Raw genomic sequence first — 15,861 nt, forward strand, 5'->3', positions numbered from 1 at the left:
CATTGGGTGCACCCAGGGCCAGCCTCTCTAAATTTTGAGTCAGTTTCAGTTGTTTCCTCCACGGAGGGTCTGTGAAACAAAAGTTACAGCTGGGGAGAGAGTGAGATTTAGCTTGAAAATTCCACCCCCCCCCCCAAAAAAGCGCCCTTGAAATTGTCAAAATTTTCTACTTGGAAAGTTTTCAGACGGCTCTAGTACAAGATCTCCTTAGGGATTTGGGTGCAGCTTTGTTAGAAATAGGAGATAGAGGCCATCGCTGTCAGATGTGGGTGCCTAAAATTAGCCACCTGAATTTAGGTTTGTGGAAAGGGTCTAACTTTAGGTATCCAAATTTGAAAATGTTTGGCCCTGACATTTTCTACTCCACAGTCCAGATGCGCCTCCTGTGCTGGTCAGGTTCATCTGTCTGAGGTACTTCTCTGGCCTCCATCACCATAGTGCCTGAGCTCCTCATGTAGTCCTTGAGGTGCAGTTATCCCAGTTTTACACATGGGGAAACTGAGGGACAGAGTGGCGAAGTGACTTACCCTTGGTCACACAGGGAGACTGTGACAGAGTACAAGATTGAATTTGGGCCATGTGAGTCCCAGGCTTAACTTCTGGACCTTTGTCTAATTTAGAGGTTGGGGAGCCCAGAGCCTGCTGAGCACAGATTCAGAAGCAGCAGGGTCAGATCACACCATTAAGTCAAAGAAGCTCCCCCTAGTGCACAGAAAAGGTGATGCTGCACCCCTTAGGACTGGAAAGCCTGCTGTCTCCTGGGTAGCTAGCCAGCTCTGCTGAAGTGCATCGGATGAGGGCTGGTCCCTGCACAAAGGGTGTAAATTGAGGAAAGCTCCTGTGTGCCCTCCCACCCCTTGCAGTCTTGCATGAGGGTCAGGCACAATGTCGTTCTAGATAAATAGGTGAACTGGCAGAATGAAGCAATGGGACTGGGAGTCAGGGATACACAGGCGACAGGCTGGGTTATACACATGCCAACGTACATACAAAATGAGGGGCTAGTGGAAACATACGAACCGCCTTAGCCACTAGGTTGTATGCTGTCCAGTTGTAGCTTTGTCGGTTGCAGGATATTAGAGAGACGGGGTGGGGGAGGTAATATCTTTTATTGGACCAACTTCTGTTGGTGAGAGAGACAAGCTTTCAAGCTACACAGAGCTTCTCCAGGTCTGCGAAAGGAACTCCCAGCGTCGTGGCAAAATGCAAGGTGGACACTGGATTTATGGCTTATTACAACATTCTGTAACATGAATCCCCTCTTTTTGCCCCATGACTGCAAAGGAATTAACGGGCCACTCTACCTTCAATAGCACATATTGTAAGGGACCAACTACTTAAGCTAAACAATCTGTTCCACCATACATTTTGCTGTGACGTTGGGAGTTCCTTTCGCAGACCTGACAAAGAATTCTGTGTGGCTCGAAAGCTTGTCTCTCACCAACACAAGTTGGTCCAATAAAAGATATTACCTCACCCACCTTGTCTCTTGGCCACTAGGTGGCATCCTCTAACTGCTTTTACATCAGCGCTTGTTAATTTCTTAGCTACCTTTCAAGCAAGTAATTGATCGGCACTTGGTAAATACCGTTGCCAATTTTGGTTGGACGTATTCCTGGAGATTTAATCACATGACATAATCTTTAATTAAAGATTAATCTTTAATTCCTGGAGACTCCAGGCCAATCCTGGAGGGTTGGCAACCCTAAAAAGTTGCCTGGCTTCTCCATTGAGATTATGTGAACTGCTAACAGAGTTCTTCAAAGAAGGGCAGACCTAAATGGCTGGGCAGTTCATATTTTATCCTATATATATATATACACAAACAAACCCACAACTCCTGCCCTGCCAATGAGTTACTGTTACAACAACACTGTAACGACAACCCAGCGGCGTTAAAACATTATGCGAATAACACACCCACTCAGCTTACCGGCAGCATTAAACAATTGAATGGTACCAAATTAACCCAGCCACACAGTAAGTCAAAGCAACAAAAAAAGTTCACTATCATGGATTTTGTATCTGAGGTCACTTTGTCTAATGGCTCTCCTCAAGGTATATTGGCCTGCAATTTTATTCTGGAGGTGCTGGTTGTGGCTCCTTATTTAAGGCAGAGTTTCATTTAGGATTTATCACAAAGGCTGGATCCCTGCTTTATGTGAGAAAAATACAGCGTAGCCTCTCCAAACATATAGCGCTGACTCTTTGGGCACAGAATGGATTTTCTGAGAATTTACAAATAACTGAAATGAAAAAGTATTTAAAATTAATTGAATGCTGGGTCCTTTAAGAAATTCAGCACCTGTCTTTTTATCACATAATGCAATGACAGACTTTCCATAGAGTTGAAATTCATTGAAATGTTGTGCTTAGTCTGCATTTGAAGACATTAGAAATTGCGCAATTACTCATACTATTTTTGATTGATACAGTCAGAGATCTTTGCAGCAATGAGACTGGTCATAGGCAAGAGCCCTTGAAAGGAAACCCAGATACTGCTGTAAGTGATTCATAATAGATAAAGCTATTAATTTGTATTGCCATCCCGGTTATGGATCTAGACCTCTTTGTGTTGTACAAACATGGGACACAAAGATGGTCCCAGCCCCAAATTGATTACAAGCTAAGAAGACGATAAGCGACAACAGGTAGATACAGACAGACTGATGGGAGGAATACAAGAAAACAATGAGATAATACTTGTCATCATGATAGGTAGTGGTTTCCGCACACCAGCTGCCTAACGTTTGTCAAGTTTATTCCAGTGACTCAGTAGGGGGCAGCACTGAGCCAATGCCCAGCAACATGCTAGCTGTCTCACTGCAGGTGTCACTTTTTAAAACCCAGTTCTTGCCCACCTGTTGTCACTAAAGAGCTCATGGCACTTTTCACAAAAGAAGGGGCATTCTGCTGTGCTATCCTACATTCAGCTTGGGTAATTGAATCCTGCCTGCTGAACATCCCCCCTGAAGATTCAACTGAATATGAGATTCCTCTTCACTTCCTGTCCTAAAGTGTATGGGTAATGTTGTTGGGCATTATTAAACAGTGGTGGCATTTTGTCCCACAGGTGGCTGAATTTCTGTGATGGGTGAAGGGATCCCCAAAATGTTGGCTTTGGGATGCAAGACAATCCATGACTTCTGTGGGATTTGGCTCAGGCCCTAGGTGAAGAGAAGATAGTATTGTTATCTGCTCCTGCTCCTGTCTGTAGACTCAAGGTGAAATCCTGGTCCCATGGAAGTTAATGGCTAAACTCCCATTTACTTCTATAAGGGCTAGTTTCACCCTGGCTGTGTGCGTAAGCTAGGTTTGAAAGTGCCATGTGATCTGATGTTGTTACACATTGAAAATTATTTAAATCAATGTAATTAATAAATAATTGGATTGGAGTATGTTATAACAATAATAGATATGTAGTTATAAAGCACCCAAGGGCCAGAGGATACCTGATAAAATATTAGATCCGCTCTGATAGTTTAGGTACCTCATTTTCTGGGTGTCTGACACAATATCATTTAAACTTTACAAATAAAAAGTACTGCTTCAGTTGTACAGGGTACCGTGAGGCTGTCCTAGTAGCTGGGAATTGCCAGAGCACTACTGCTCCTTGGCTATGCGTCTTTTATCCTATCCATGCCCTACTGGACCCAGCCACATCCCCAGCATGCCCTGTATGCCGCGGGAGCTTAGAGCAAACTATGTGAGCCATATGCCATTGGAGACTTCCCCTGAAGAAGGGGGATCCTCAACTGGCCACTTAGGGCTTGATCCTATGCTCCTTGATGTCAATTGCAAAGTTCCCATTGGCTTTAGCAGTGCAGGAGAAGGGCCTGAAAGTGTGCCTCAGTTTCCCAATATATAAATTAATATCTAATATTAGTATCTATCTGTCACCACAGAATGTAGGCATCTATCTACCTCACCAGAGCACTGTGGGCATTAATTTTCTTATGTCTGTAAAGCACTTTGAGCTCCTTACGTGGCAGGTGCTACATCATGATGGGGGGATATTATTAATTGTATTTATTATATTATATCTGCAAATGTTACATCTCCAGATTCATTTCCCTGCTGTTTCTTGTTTTACGTTTAATCAAGGGCGCTGTGAGTTTTCACGTCCGTCTTTTGCTTTTTTAATCCCCATCAAAGGGATATGTGTAATGCAAAGCAAGGGAGCGGTGATAGACAGCCCCCCCCGTAAGCTGTTTGCTGAGGACAGTGATAGTTTCTGGAGCTCAGTGGCTGTATCTCAGGCACATGGCACAACTTCCCCCTTTAGCTCAGGGAAACACTCCACATACTGCGTCAGTATCCAAAGTGTTAAAGCTGGCAGGAGTCTCTCATTACTTCCTCATCCCCTAAAGTGTTATCGCGCCAATCTAATGTGTCTTTATGGGTATGGAATCTCCCCCCGCGATTATGGAGCTGAAAGGAACACGAGCGCAATTTGTTCCAGTTAATAACCAGCAGGCTTAACATAAAGTGAGTCAAAGTGAAAGCAAGTGCAAACCAGATGTACAGAGGCCAGAGCTGTAGCCTGACGAGGAAATGATCAGGGCTCCTTGAGTGGTTTTCTTCTTTTTTCTCAACACCATTTGTATTAGAGAGAGAGAGAGCGCAAGTGCCTCAAATCCACTTTCACAGAGTGCAAAGGAAGTCAGTGTATGCAGCTGGCTATAAAGATCAGCATGATTTTGAAGAGTACGTGAGGGCAAAAGCTAAGATGATTGTTGAACGGTGTAATCTTAACCCGTTGCAACAGAGTCCTACAACAGCTGTCCTGGGGTTCCCAGACTGGCATGGGCTGGCCCAGTTTCTTCTTGATCTTATGGTTAGATACCGAAAAAAGTCATATTAACAAGACCGTATCTCTGTCTACCTAGGTATATGACTCCATTCCTGGTTCTTTTAATCCATACTAAGGTGATGGGCCCCATGAATAGATAGGTAGCTTTGATAGAGCCTGAAGTCTGGTTATAGTATAGCAGCAATTCATAGAATCATAGAAGATTAGGGTTGGAAGAGACCTCAGGAGGTCATCTAGTCCAACCCCCTGCTCAAAGCAGGACCAACACCAACTAAATCATCCCTGCCAGGGCTTTGTCAAGCCGGGCCTTAAAAACCTCTAAGGATGGAGATTCCACCACCTCCCTAGGTAACCCAGTGCTTCACCACCCTCCTAGTGAAATAGTGTTTCCTAATATCCAACCGAGACCTCCCCCACTACAATTTGAGACCATTGCTCCTTGTTCTGCCATCTGCCACCACTGAGAACAGCCGAGCTCCATCCTCTTTGGAACCCCACTTCAGGTAGTCGAAGGCTGCTATCAAATCCCCCCTCACTCTTCTCTTCTGCAGATTAAACAAGCCCAATTCCCTCAACCTCTCCTCATAAGTCATGTGTTCCAGCCCCCTGATCATTTTAGCTGCCCTCCGCTGGACTCTCTCCAATTTGTCCACATCCTTTCTGTAGTGGGAGGCCCAAAACTGGACGCAATACTCCAGCTGTGGCCTCACCAGTGTCGAATAGAGGGGAATAATCACTTCCCTCGATCTGTTGGCAATGCTCCTACTAATGCAGACCAATATGCCATTACCCTTCTTGGCAACAAGGGCATGCTGCTGACTCATATCCAGCTTCTCATTCATTGTAATCCCCAGGTCCTTTTCTGCAGAACTGCTGCTTAGCCAGTTGGTCCCCAGACTGTAGCAGTGCATGGGATTCTTCCGTCCTAAGTGCAGGAATCTGCACTTGTCCTTGTTGAACCTCAACAGATTTCTTTTGGCCCAATCCTCCAATTTGTCTATGTCACTGTGGACCCTATCCCTACCCTCCAGCATATTTAACTCTCCCCCCAGCTTAGTGTCATCTGCGAACTTGCTGAGAGTGCAATCCATCCCATCATCCAGATCATTAATAAAGATGTTGAACAAAACCGGCCCCAGGACAGACCCCTGGGGCACTCCACTTGATACTGGCTGCCAACTAGACATTGAGCCATTGATCACTACCCGTTGAGCCCGACAATCTAGCCAGCTTTCTATCCATCTTATACTCCATTCATCCAACCCATATTTTTTTAACTTGCTGGCAAGAATACTGTGGGAGACCGTATCAAAAACTTTGCTAAAGTCAAGATATATCATGTCCACTGCTTTCCCCATATCCACAGAGCCAGTTATCTCATCATAGAAGGCAATCAGGTTAGTCAGGTATAACTTGCCCTTGGTGAATCCATGTTGACTGTTCCTGATCACCTTCCTCTCCTCCAAGTGCTTCAAAATGGATTCCTTGAGGACCTGCTCCATGATTTTTCCAGGGACTGAGGTGAGGCTGACCGGTCTGTAGTTCCCCGGGTTCTCCTTCTTCCCTTTTTTAAAGATGGGCACTATATTTGCCTTTTTCCAATCGTACGGGACCTCCCCTGATCACCACGAGTTTCCAAAGACAATGGCTCTGAAATCACATCAGCCAATTCCCTCAGCACTCTCGGATGCATTAGTTCTGGACCCATGGACTTGTGCATGTCCAGCTTTTCTAAATAGTCTTTAACTTGTTCTTTTACCACTGAGGGCTGCTCACCTCCTCCCCATACTGTGTTGCCCAGGACAACAGTGTGGGAGCTGACCTTGTCTGTGAAGACCGAGGCAAAAAAAGCATTGAGTACTTCAGCTTTTTCCACATCATCTGAGGAACAGCCCAAGCTTTGCCGGTAGCAAACCAGCCTCTTAACCCTGTGCACACCTCATTAGTTCAATTTAGCAACATTGGTGAGGGGACCGAGATGTGAAGTTGGGATCCACATCCAGATTTCCCTGACGTTTATGGCTTGTCAGATCTAGGGTGTTAGCCCAGCCCATGACAGAGACAGACACCAGCCATGTTTGGATCCAGAACTGAGCAAGTCCAAATGCTGGGAGGTGCTGAGAGCTGGGGATTTGGCTGGGGGCCACTGCTAGTAATAACAGCAAGCTCTTTCCTAGATATTAGATCCTTACCAAGAGGGAACCACAGCTCCAGTTGTGTGATGGAACCACAAGGCCTTTGCAGAGCCCTACATCTCTCCTGCCACCTTCTGAGTGTTCACTGCTGCTCTTTGTGACAGGTCTTTACTCACCCCGCTGTGCCCCAGGAAAACCTTGTGCGCGCCCCCTTACTGGACACCATTTGTCCATGCTACACACAGTGTGAGTCAATGTGCAACCTGACAGTGCTACTGCTAGGACACCTCCATATAGGGCGTGCCTTTTACTTCTCTGCGAAGCCATCACCATTCCTCAGCTCTCCTCCAATAGTCCATAAGAGCCTGTCTCTGCTTTTGGAGTCAGGTTATCATGGCAATAGCACCTCCTTTCCAGCAGGAGCGTCAGGACAGACCTTCACTAGTAGCTGGCTAATGTTGTGGGTCGGTATCACAGGCTGGCTGGCCCTTTAAGGGGGGCTGGACTCAGCCTCACTTGTGACCTGACAGCTATCTCCCAGCTGAATGTGATATGGAGACTTAATGACTGGGGGAGAGATCAGGGAAGATTACAGAAACAGAGTGGAGAGCTCAATTAGAGGAGGACCCAGAAGAGAGGTGGTAGGGAGCTCCCTCTCTCCCTGCGAAGGACCTGGGGTAGGTATACTAAAGATTACACAGACAAATCAATCACTGGAAAGGGGGCAAGGCACAGAGAGGCAGTGCTGTGGGGTTAATGTTCCAGCAGAGAAAGAAGGAGCTGGGAGGACCTAAGGAGAAGCCAGAGATCTGGGACCCAGATGAGAGGCTGAGTTAAGCACAGGTGACAGAGAAGCAGCACAAGGGGCTGGGAGGTAGGATGTGCCCCAGGGAAAGAGCAGCATGTCTGAAGGAGCAGACCTAGCCGCTCAATGCAGCATCCCTGGGTCAGAATCCAGAGCAGGGGGTGAGCCTGGGGTCCACTAGCAGCCCTGAGGAAGGGCATACACTCCCAACGTAAGGAATATTGAGCCCAGGATGGGGCTGGAGATTGAGCCTAAAGGATGGGCTGAGGAATAGCTCAAGAGGAGACATCGCTTGTGTTGGGACATTTTGTACTTTTGTCACCCCAGAAGGGGTCCGGTCTAGACAGGACTTAGCCAGAGAGCTGAGTCATGATGGAATCAGCCCATCGCAGGGCCAAAGAGGTGACCAACATGGAGCGCTAGAGGGGAAGACCTCTTCAACACCCTAGCCTTCTGCCAAGCAATGCCACGGTGGTGAGTGTAACCACTTATAGCCTCTTTCTGAGTCTGACTTCTTGACCCCATTGTATAATGGTGTAACTATTGATTTCAGGGGAGTTATACCCGTGTAAGTCAGGAGTTGGTCTGATTCTCTTCACTGTCTTTAAACACTGCCCCTTTGAGGACCTCATATGTTCTTTGGCTTCCTCTCTGCATGGAGGGTGAGGCAGTAGCTACCTGCTGTGTACCTCTTGCTAGCCCAACAGCTGTTTGTGCCAGCGGTTTTTGGTCTCTGTGGGCTTTGCTAGTGCGGAGACTATATAAACACATGGCAGAGATTTATTGCCACAAGCAGGTTCCAAACATTGTTTTATCTTCACAATTTTAGTATTCAGGTGGGATTGGCTTGGGTTTCTTGGCTAAGGTAGGGGAAATTATCCACCAATTACTTGGATGAGTTATAGATTGTAGCAGCTTTATGAAAACACTAGTGGCTGAACAGGGCTTCCTTTCCTCCAGCTCATTAAACCATTTAGCGTCAGATTACAGTCCAGATCAAATCCTACAAATCCAGGGTAATCTGACCATTGCCATTTGGCTTGTTTTAGCCAGAATGAAATCCTTATTCAAACAAAAGCCAGCCATGGCTCACTCAGTGTTAAAGGAGTGAGTGCATTCTAATCACTTAACAAAGGAAACACAAATCTGGCAAGAGAAGGCCTAGGAATGACATGAAGTTGGAACCATTCATAGAAGCACAGGGCCAGGTTCTGCTGAGCCCACACACAGGTGTGTGGTAAGGGCTCGACTGAAATCATTGGTAGGATCAGGCCTTAAGGGGGAAGGAGTCAGGAGCTTCCACCTCCCAGCACAACCTGGATAAGAACCAAGTAGAATTACATTCCTTTCTCTAAAGGGGAGAAGAGCAGTGGCTCCCTCACAGCTCCCTGTGTGGAACATGACCCAAAGTGGACAGAGAGGGGCAGGAAGTGAGCAGAGTCAGGCTGTGCTTGGCTGGTAAGCTGCATGGTGGGAACATGCTGCCTCCTGTAAAGGGGTGTGTGTGGAGGGGGGTGGGAAAACAACAATAAAATTCACACAACACCAATGTTTTTGGAGGAAAAAAATCTCAAGTAAAAAAAATAGAAAATTTTTGAGGGTTTTTGAAATTTTGTTCATGTTGGTTTTTTCCTCCCCCGCCCACCTTGTTTCTATGTTGCTACTGAAAAAGGGGCAGGGGGAAATGAAAAGAAAAAAAAACGTTTGTTTCCATTGAGAACTGCCCCAAAACTATATGTATGTGCACATGCAATTTTCTTGTTTGGGGGGGAAAGGCCCTTTTTTGGACAAAAAAAAGTGTGAAAAATGTCAGTAGAGTTCTAAGTGAGGGAGCTCCCCCTGCATACCAGGGAGGACCTGGGGACTGGGATACAGCTGCACAATGAAACTTCTTTACACACAGGGTGTGGCTAATGGACCTGAAATGGCCCCTAGTGATTACAGCAGAGGCTAGGGGAAGTAGGGCTCCTGGGTTCCTTGTGCACGTGCAGAGTTCTTGACTCATCTACTATCTTGGATAAAACCCCGCACTGTGACCTATACTGACCTACAATCCTGGGCGCTGCAAAGCTTAATGAACGTGCACAGAGTCACTGCATCATTTTGTACGGGAACTAATTTCAGTTCCAAAACATGGTTACAGATTACACAGAGAGCGGGTGAAAATAATTCTCAAGCCCAGAACAACCCGCTGGGTATGGAGTCAGATTCCATTCCCCAACAGAGGGGTGGATGCTAGGGTTGAGGTGCATACCTCTATGGCTACTATTCCAGCCTGTTGGAGTGGCATGAAAGCCACACCCTGGAGGTGTCCCACTCCCCCAGGCAGGCATTGGGGCTATTGAAATTCTGTAAGTCTCCAGTAGCCCCTTCATCTGCATTGACTTGCCTTGTATGTCGGGTCTACAGCTGCTCATCCTGGCACCAAGAAGGGGCAATGTGGGGCAAAATTTACACAGAATAGACCCTTTTTAAGATTCACATTAATAATTGTAATGGCCCATTTGATGCAGTTGTTTCATTTTCCCCTCTGGGTTCTGCCTTTAGAACTCTGAGCTGTTTAAGCCCTAAATGTATTTGCTTTGTTTCAGTCTGTGCTTTATAAATCTTCGGGGGTTATTCACCATAACTTCAAACTTTAAGCTAACACCAGGAAGCTAGGGAAAGAGATACAAACAGGCTGCCACTTACAGCTGGTCAAAAAAAGGAATTACTGTCCTATAGGACATTTAATATTTTGCCTTTTTTTTTGGTCTCAGATGACACACCTTGGCCCCCATGGAGAGACCATGGTGCATCATGGGAGATGTAGTCTGGCCGGACCCATAGGAGAGACTGGATCATGAGGGACGAGAATCTACAACTCCTACGAGACACTGCAGCAGCCCAGTTGGATGCAGAGGATAATGCTGACCCAAGCCAAAATGAAATATTACCGTTTGAATTTTCCTGCTGGAAACATCTGTTGAAATCAATCATTCCCCACAGAAAATGTCAGTTTCAATAATACCCCATTTTCTAACAGGAAAATGTTTCCTTCAGAATATTTCAACCAGCCCCACTAACACTGCTTCTTGGTTTAGAAAGGACTTGGTTCTAAGTCAGTACTGTATAGTTAGACCGCTGTAAAACTTGCATTAGATCAGATCCACGCTTACGGTGTTTATTTTTTTTCTACAGTGTACAGAGGGGACTAGAGAAATTTGAAACAGTTTGAAATAACCATTCCCTCCTATCCAAGGATAAATAAACCAGCACTGATTTTTCTCATTCAACCAAACACTTAGGAAAAACATGTCCGGTCTGTCGTAACATGCCAGCTTTCAGTTGTGATTGAAAGAGAAGTAACGTTAGGGGAGAGGAGAATGGGATGGAGTTTTCACATACAGCATGTGACGCCCCAGATGCTTGACATTGCTATTGTTGCTGGTGTAACAGAAATAAATAGTGTAGACAAACCACTGGGGCAAGTGAGCCAGGTCCTTTTTAAGTAAGATTAATTGATGCACTTTGCATCTACTCAGTGAGTCATTATTCACATTCAGAACCACCATGCTGTTGCAATCTGCCTCTCAAGTTCATGCCACGTTTGGGTCAACAGAAGCCTCTGAATCTGCACTAGATCACCAGCTCTTACAGCACATGTGTAAACATCCTTCTAGAAAGAAAAAAACCCCACAGGGATGCGGGAAATGCCCCAGTATTTCAGTTGCTCAGGAGCCTGGATAGCCCAGGAGGTTGCTGTTTAGTCATTCAGTTCTAAGGTGGAGGTTTGGATCCAGCCAGGCCAGCATTGATCAAATGTTACCATCTGTCAGCTGTCTGGTGGTCTTAGCCTTCTACCAACTAGACTGGCATCCACATTAAAAAAACATCCCACACCTGGCACTGAGTGGCCCCTTTGTTGGCACTCATCTCAGAAATCCTGCACTGAGATGGGACTCGGGATCCTTCCAGATCAAAGGTGATATACAGTAGTGGTGCGGGGAGGCTTACATTCCCATTGGGTACCATCTGTTTGCTCTTTGTTTCCGGCTTAGACGCTCTGGGTGCACTGAGAGAGTCCTTGGTGGCTGTTCTGGGGATATATACCTCTATTACACACATCAAACTACATTAAAAGAACAGTATTAAGATTACAAACTCAAGCACTCAAATGTTATGAAATGCCAGAATTAAGGTTGCCCGTTCAACTTTAATTCAGGTTCCTTGTGTGCCTGCATTATAATACAATCTTCAATGACATGGTCATATACTTTTATTTCCTCAGAACTCACGCCCCATTCATTATCCGGGCTCTGGGGATGGATCAGGCTTGTGTAGTGAAGGAGGCTATTGTCCATGAGACCCCTGCCTCATTTGTTGCAGAAGCTGGGAGGTGTGCAGTGAATGAAGCAGGGGATAGCAGGGAGAGAAAGGATGGTCTTATGGTTAAGGAAATTGATTGCTCCTCTGAAGAACTGGATTTTTTCCCTGCCTTTGCCACAGAGTCCCTATGTGAAGCTGGACAAGTCACTTAAAGCAAACTGTACACAGGGGGTCACTAATTGTGTGTTCCTCATTTTCTGAGTGTCTAATGAATATAAATCAGAAGTTAAGAATTGTAAAAAAAAAATGATAGGGAATGCAAAGGGACACAAGGAGAAATCTATGGCTAGCAGGACAATAAGGAATTTTTATGCTATATTGAACCAAAAGAATTCTGACAATGGTATTGGTCCACTGCTAGATGGAAAAGGTAGAATTATTAATAATAATAATGCAGAAGAGGCAGAAGTGTTCAATAAATATTTCTGTGCTGTATTTGGGGAAAATAAGATGATGTGATCATATCATCTGATAACTCTCTTTCCATTCCACTAGTATTTCAGCAGGATGTTAAGCAGCAGCTACTAAAGTTAGACATTTTTAAATCAGCAGGTCCAGAGAACTTTCATCCAAGAGTTTTAAAAGAGCTGATGGAAGAGCTTGCTGGACCATTAGTGTTAATTTTCAATAAGTCGTGGACCCTGTGGGGAAGTTCCAGAAGATGGGAAGAAAGCTACGGTTGTGCCAATTTTTACGAGGGGTAAACTGGATGACCTAGGTAGTTATAGGCTTGACAATAATCCTGGGCAAGATAATGGAGAAGCTGATATGAGACTCGATTAATAAAGAAATAAAGAGGGTAATGTAATTAATGCAAATCAATATGAGCTTATGGAAAATAGATCCTGTCAAACTCACAGCTGCGAGCAGCGGCACCGGAGGCAGCAAACAGGGCAGCTAACAGGGGAGTTTGAGAGGGAGTTCTCATTGGAGGAGAAGGTATCTGTGTTTGTGTCTGTCTTTGTTGTCCTTGTGTGTTTGTAGAGGCCTGCAGGGGCAGGGTGCTGGGAGGGACGCCGAGCCCTGATTAGGGGGCGGGGCTTAGCTGAGTAGGGGGCCCATAAAAGCGGCCGCCCAGCCAGGCAGCGGCACAGCTGTGAGCAGCGGCACCGGAGGCAGCAAACAGGGCGGCTAACAGGGGAGTTTGAGAGGGAGTTCTCATTGGAGGAGAAGGTATCTGTGTTTGTGTCTGTCTTTGTTGTCCTTGTGTGTTTGTAGAGGCCTGCAGGGGCAGGGTGCTGGGAGGGACGCCGAGCCCTGATTAGGTGGCGAGGCTTAGCTGAGTAGGGGGCCCATAAAAGCGGCCGCCCAGCCAGGCAGCGGCACAGCTGCGAGCAGCGGCACCGGAGGCAGCAAACAGGGCGGCTACCAGGGGAGTTTGAGAGGGAGTTCGCAGGGGGAGGCAGGAGGGCTTGGTGTGGTGTGTGTTCTGTGTCCCCAGGTGCTGTGGGCAGAGACTGCAGCAGCCATGAGCCAAGCAGCAGCAGCAGACAGAATGCAGATGGCGACATGTGGAAGCTGTGGTATGTATATAGTCCTAGCAGGAGACCTGGAACAAAGGTATGTGTGTATGAAGTGTCGCCTTATAGTGTTACTGGAGGAAAAGATTAAGGGGCTGGAGATGCAGGTAGAGACCCTGGTGGAGTTTAGGCGGGGGTTTGAGCAGCTGATGGAGGATAGGCAAGGCGGGGCTGAAGGGGAAGGCTCTAGGGTGCAGAAGGAGGCAGTAGTAGATGACAGTGAGAGGGGAATGGAAGGGGGAGAACAAGGGAAGTGGAAGCATGTGACTGTGAGAAGCAGGCCAAGGAAAAGGAGGGCCAGTGAGGGGGGAATAGAACTCAGGAATAGGTTTGAGTGTTTGGATAACGAGGTAGAGGGGCAGCAGGTGGTGACTGAGGGTGGGAGGGTGAGGAAGAAGAGAAGAGCAGCTAGTCCGAGAGAGAGGGGAGAGGAGTTGATGGAGACAGCACCAATTATGGGCCACCAGAGGATACAGGAAGGCATAAGGGGGAGCATAAGGGAAGATAGGAGCAGACACAGGTCAGGACTAGAGGGATCAGAGACTAGATTACTAGATCGCACTGTTGCCAGGCGACGGCAGGTGTATGTGATTGGAGACTCTTTACTGAGGAGATTGGACAGGCCTGTGACCAGGGCGGACCTGGAGAACAGAAGGGTGTGCTGTCTCCCGGGCGCAAAGATACGTGATGTGGACCTGCGGTTGAAAAGGATCCTAAAAGGAGCAGGTAAGAACCCCTTGATAATCCTTCATGTAGGAACAAATGACACGGCTAGGTTCTCGTTAGAGAGAATCAAGGGAGATTATGCCAGGCTGGGGAAGACTCTCAAGGAGATAGAGGCTCAGATTATCTTTAGTGGGATTCTGCCTGTTCCGAGGGAAGGGCAGCAAAGGGCTGATAGGATTGTGAGGATAAATAGTTGGCTAAGGGAGTGGTGCTATAAGGAGGGCTTTGGGATGTATGGCCATTGGGAGGCTTTCGGGGACAGACACCTGTTCTCGCGGGATGGGCTTCACCTGAGTAGGGAAGGAAATAGACTTCTGGGAGGGAGGCTGGCTCATCTTATCAAAAGAGCTTTAAACTAGGAAGTTTGGGGAGAAGGTTGGGAGATGCACAGTTAATCTCCACGCCAGATTCCAGTATTGAAAAGCTGAGTGTAATAAGAGGAGACATGGCCGGGGAGATGAGATTGGACGTAGGAAGGACAGGGGGGAAGGACACAAAGAGGCCCGCAACATACAGTGCTACTAATGGGAGACAGGCTAAACGACATACATTAGGGTGTTTGTACACCAATTCGAGAAGCCTAGGTAATAAAATGGAGGAATTGGAGCTCTTGGTCTGACAATTGAAACCGGATATCGTAGGAATAACTGAAACGTGGTGGAATGGCAGTCACGACTGGAACGCAGGTATGGAGGGGTATGCCCTGTTTAGGAAAGACCGGGATAAAGGTAAAGGTGGGGGGGTGGCATTGTATGTCAATAGTGAAATAAACTGTAAAGAAATAATAGTGGATGGAATAGATAACACGGAGTCCGTCTGGGCGATACTCACGCTGGGTAAAAGGACTACTAGAGCCTCTCCGGGGATAGTGCTTGGGGTGTGCTATAGACCGCCGGGATCGACCCAGGATATGGATAAAGAACTATTTAATGTATTAAGGGAAGTAAATACTAATAGAAACTGTGTAATTATGGGGGACTTTAACTTCCCGGATATAGATTGGGGAACAAACGCTAGTAGCAATAATAGGGCTCAGATGTTCCTAGATGTGCTTGCTGATCAATTCCTTTATCAAGTGGTAGCTGAGCCGACGAGGGGGGAGGCCATTTTAGATTTGATTCTGGTAAGTAGTGAGGACCTCGTTGAGGAAGTGGTAGTGGGGGACAACTTGGGCTCCAGTGATCATGAGCTAATTCGGTTTAAACTAAATGGAAGGAGTACCAGAATTAAGTCAAAGACTAGGGTTTATAATTTTAAAAAGGCCAATTTTAACAAATTAAGGGGACTGGTAAGGGAAGTGGATTGGGCAAACGTATTAAGGGATCTAAAGGCAGAAGAAGCCTGGGATTACTTTAAGTTAAAGATGCATGAGCTGTCAGAGGCCTGTATCCCCAAAAAGGGAAAAAGATTACTAAGCAAGAGATTTAGACCGAGCTGGATGAGCGACCGACTCAAAGGGGCGATTAGGAAAAAACAGAAAGCGTACAAAGAGTG

Source organism: Malaclemys terrapin, chromosome 7, assembly GCF_027887155.1.
Source record: "Malaclemys terrapin pileata isolate rMalTer1 chromosome 7, rMalTer1.hap1, whole genome shotgun sequence".
NCBI lineage: Eukaryota > Metazoa > Chordata > Testudines > Emydidae > Malaclemys > Malaclemys terrapin.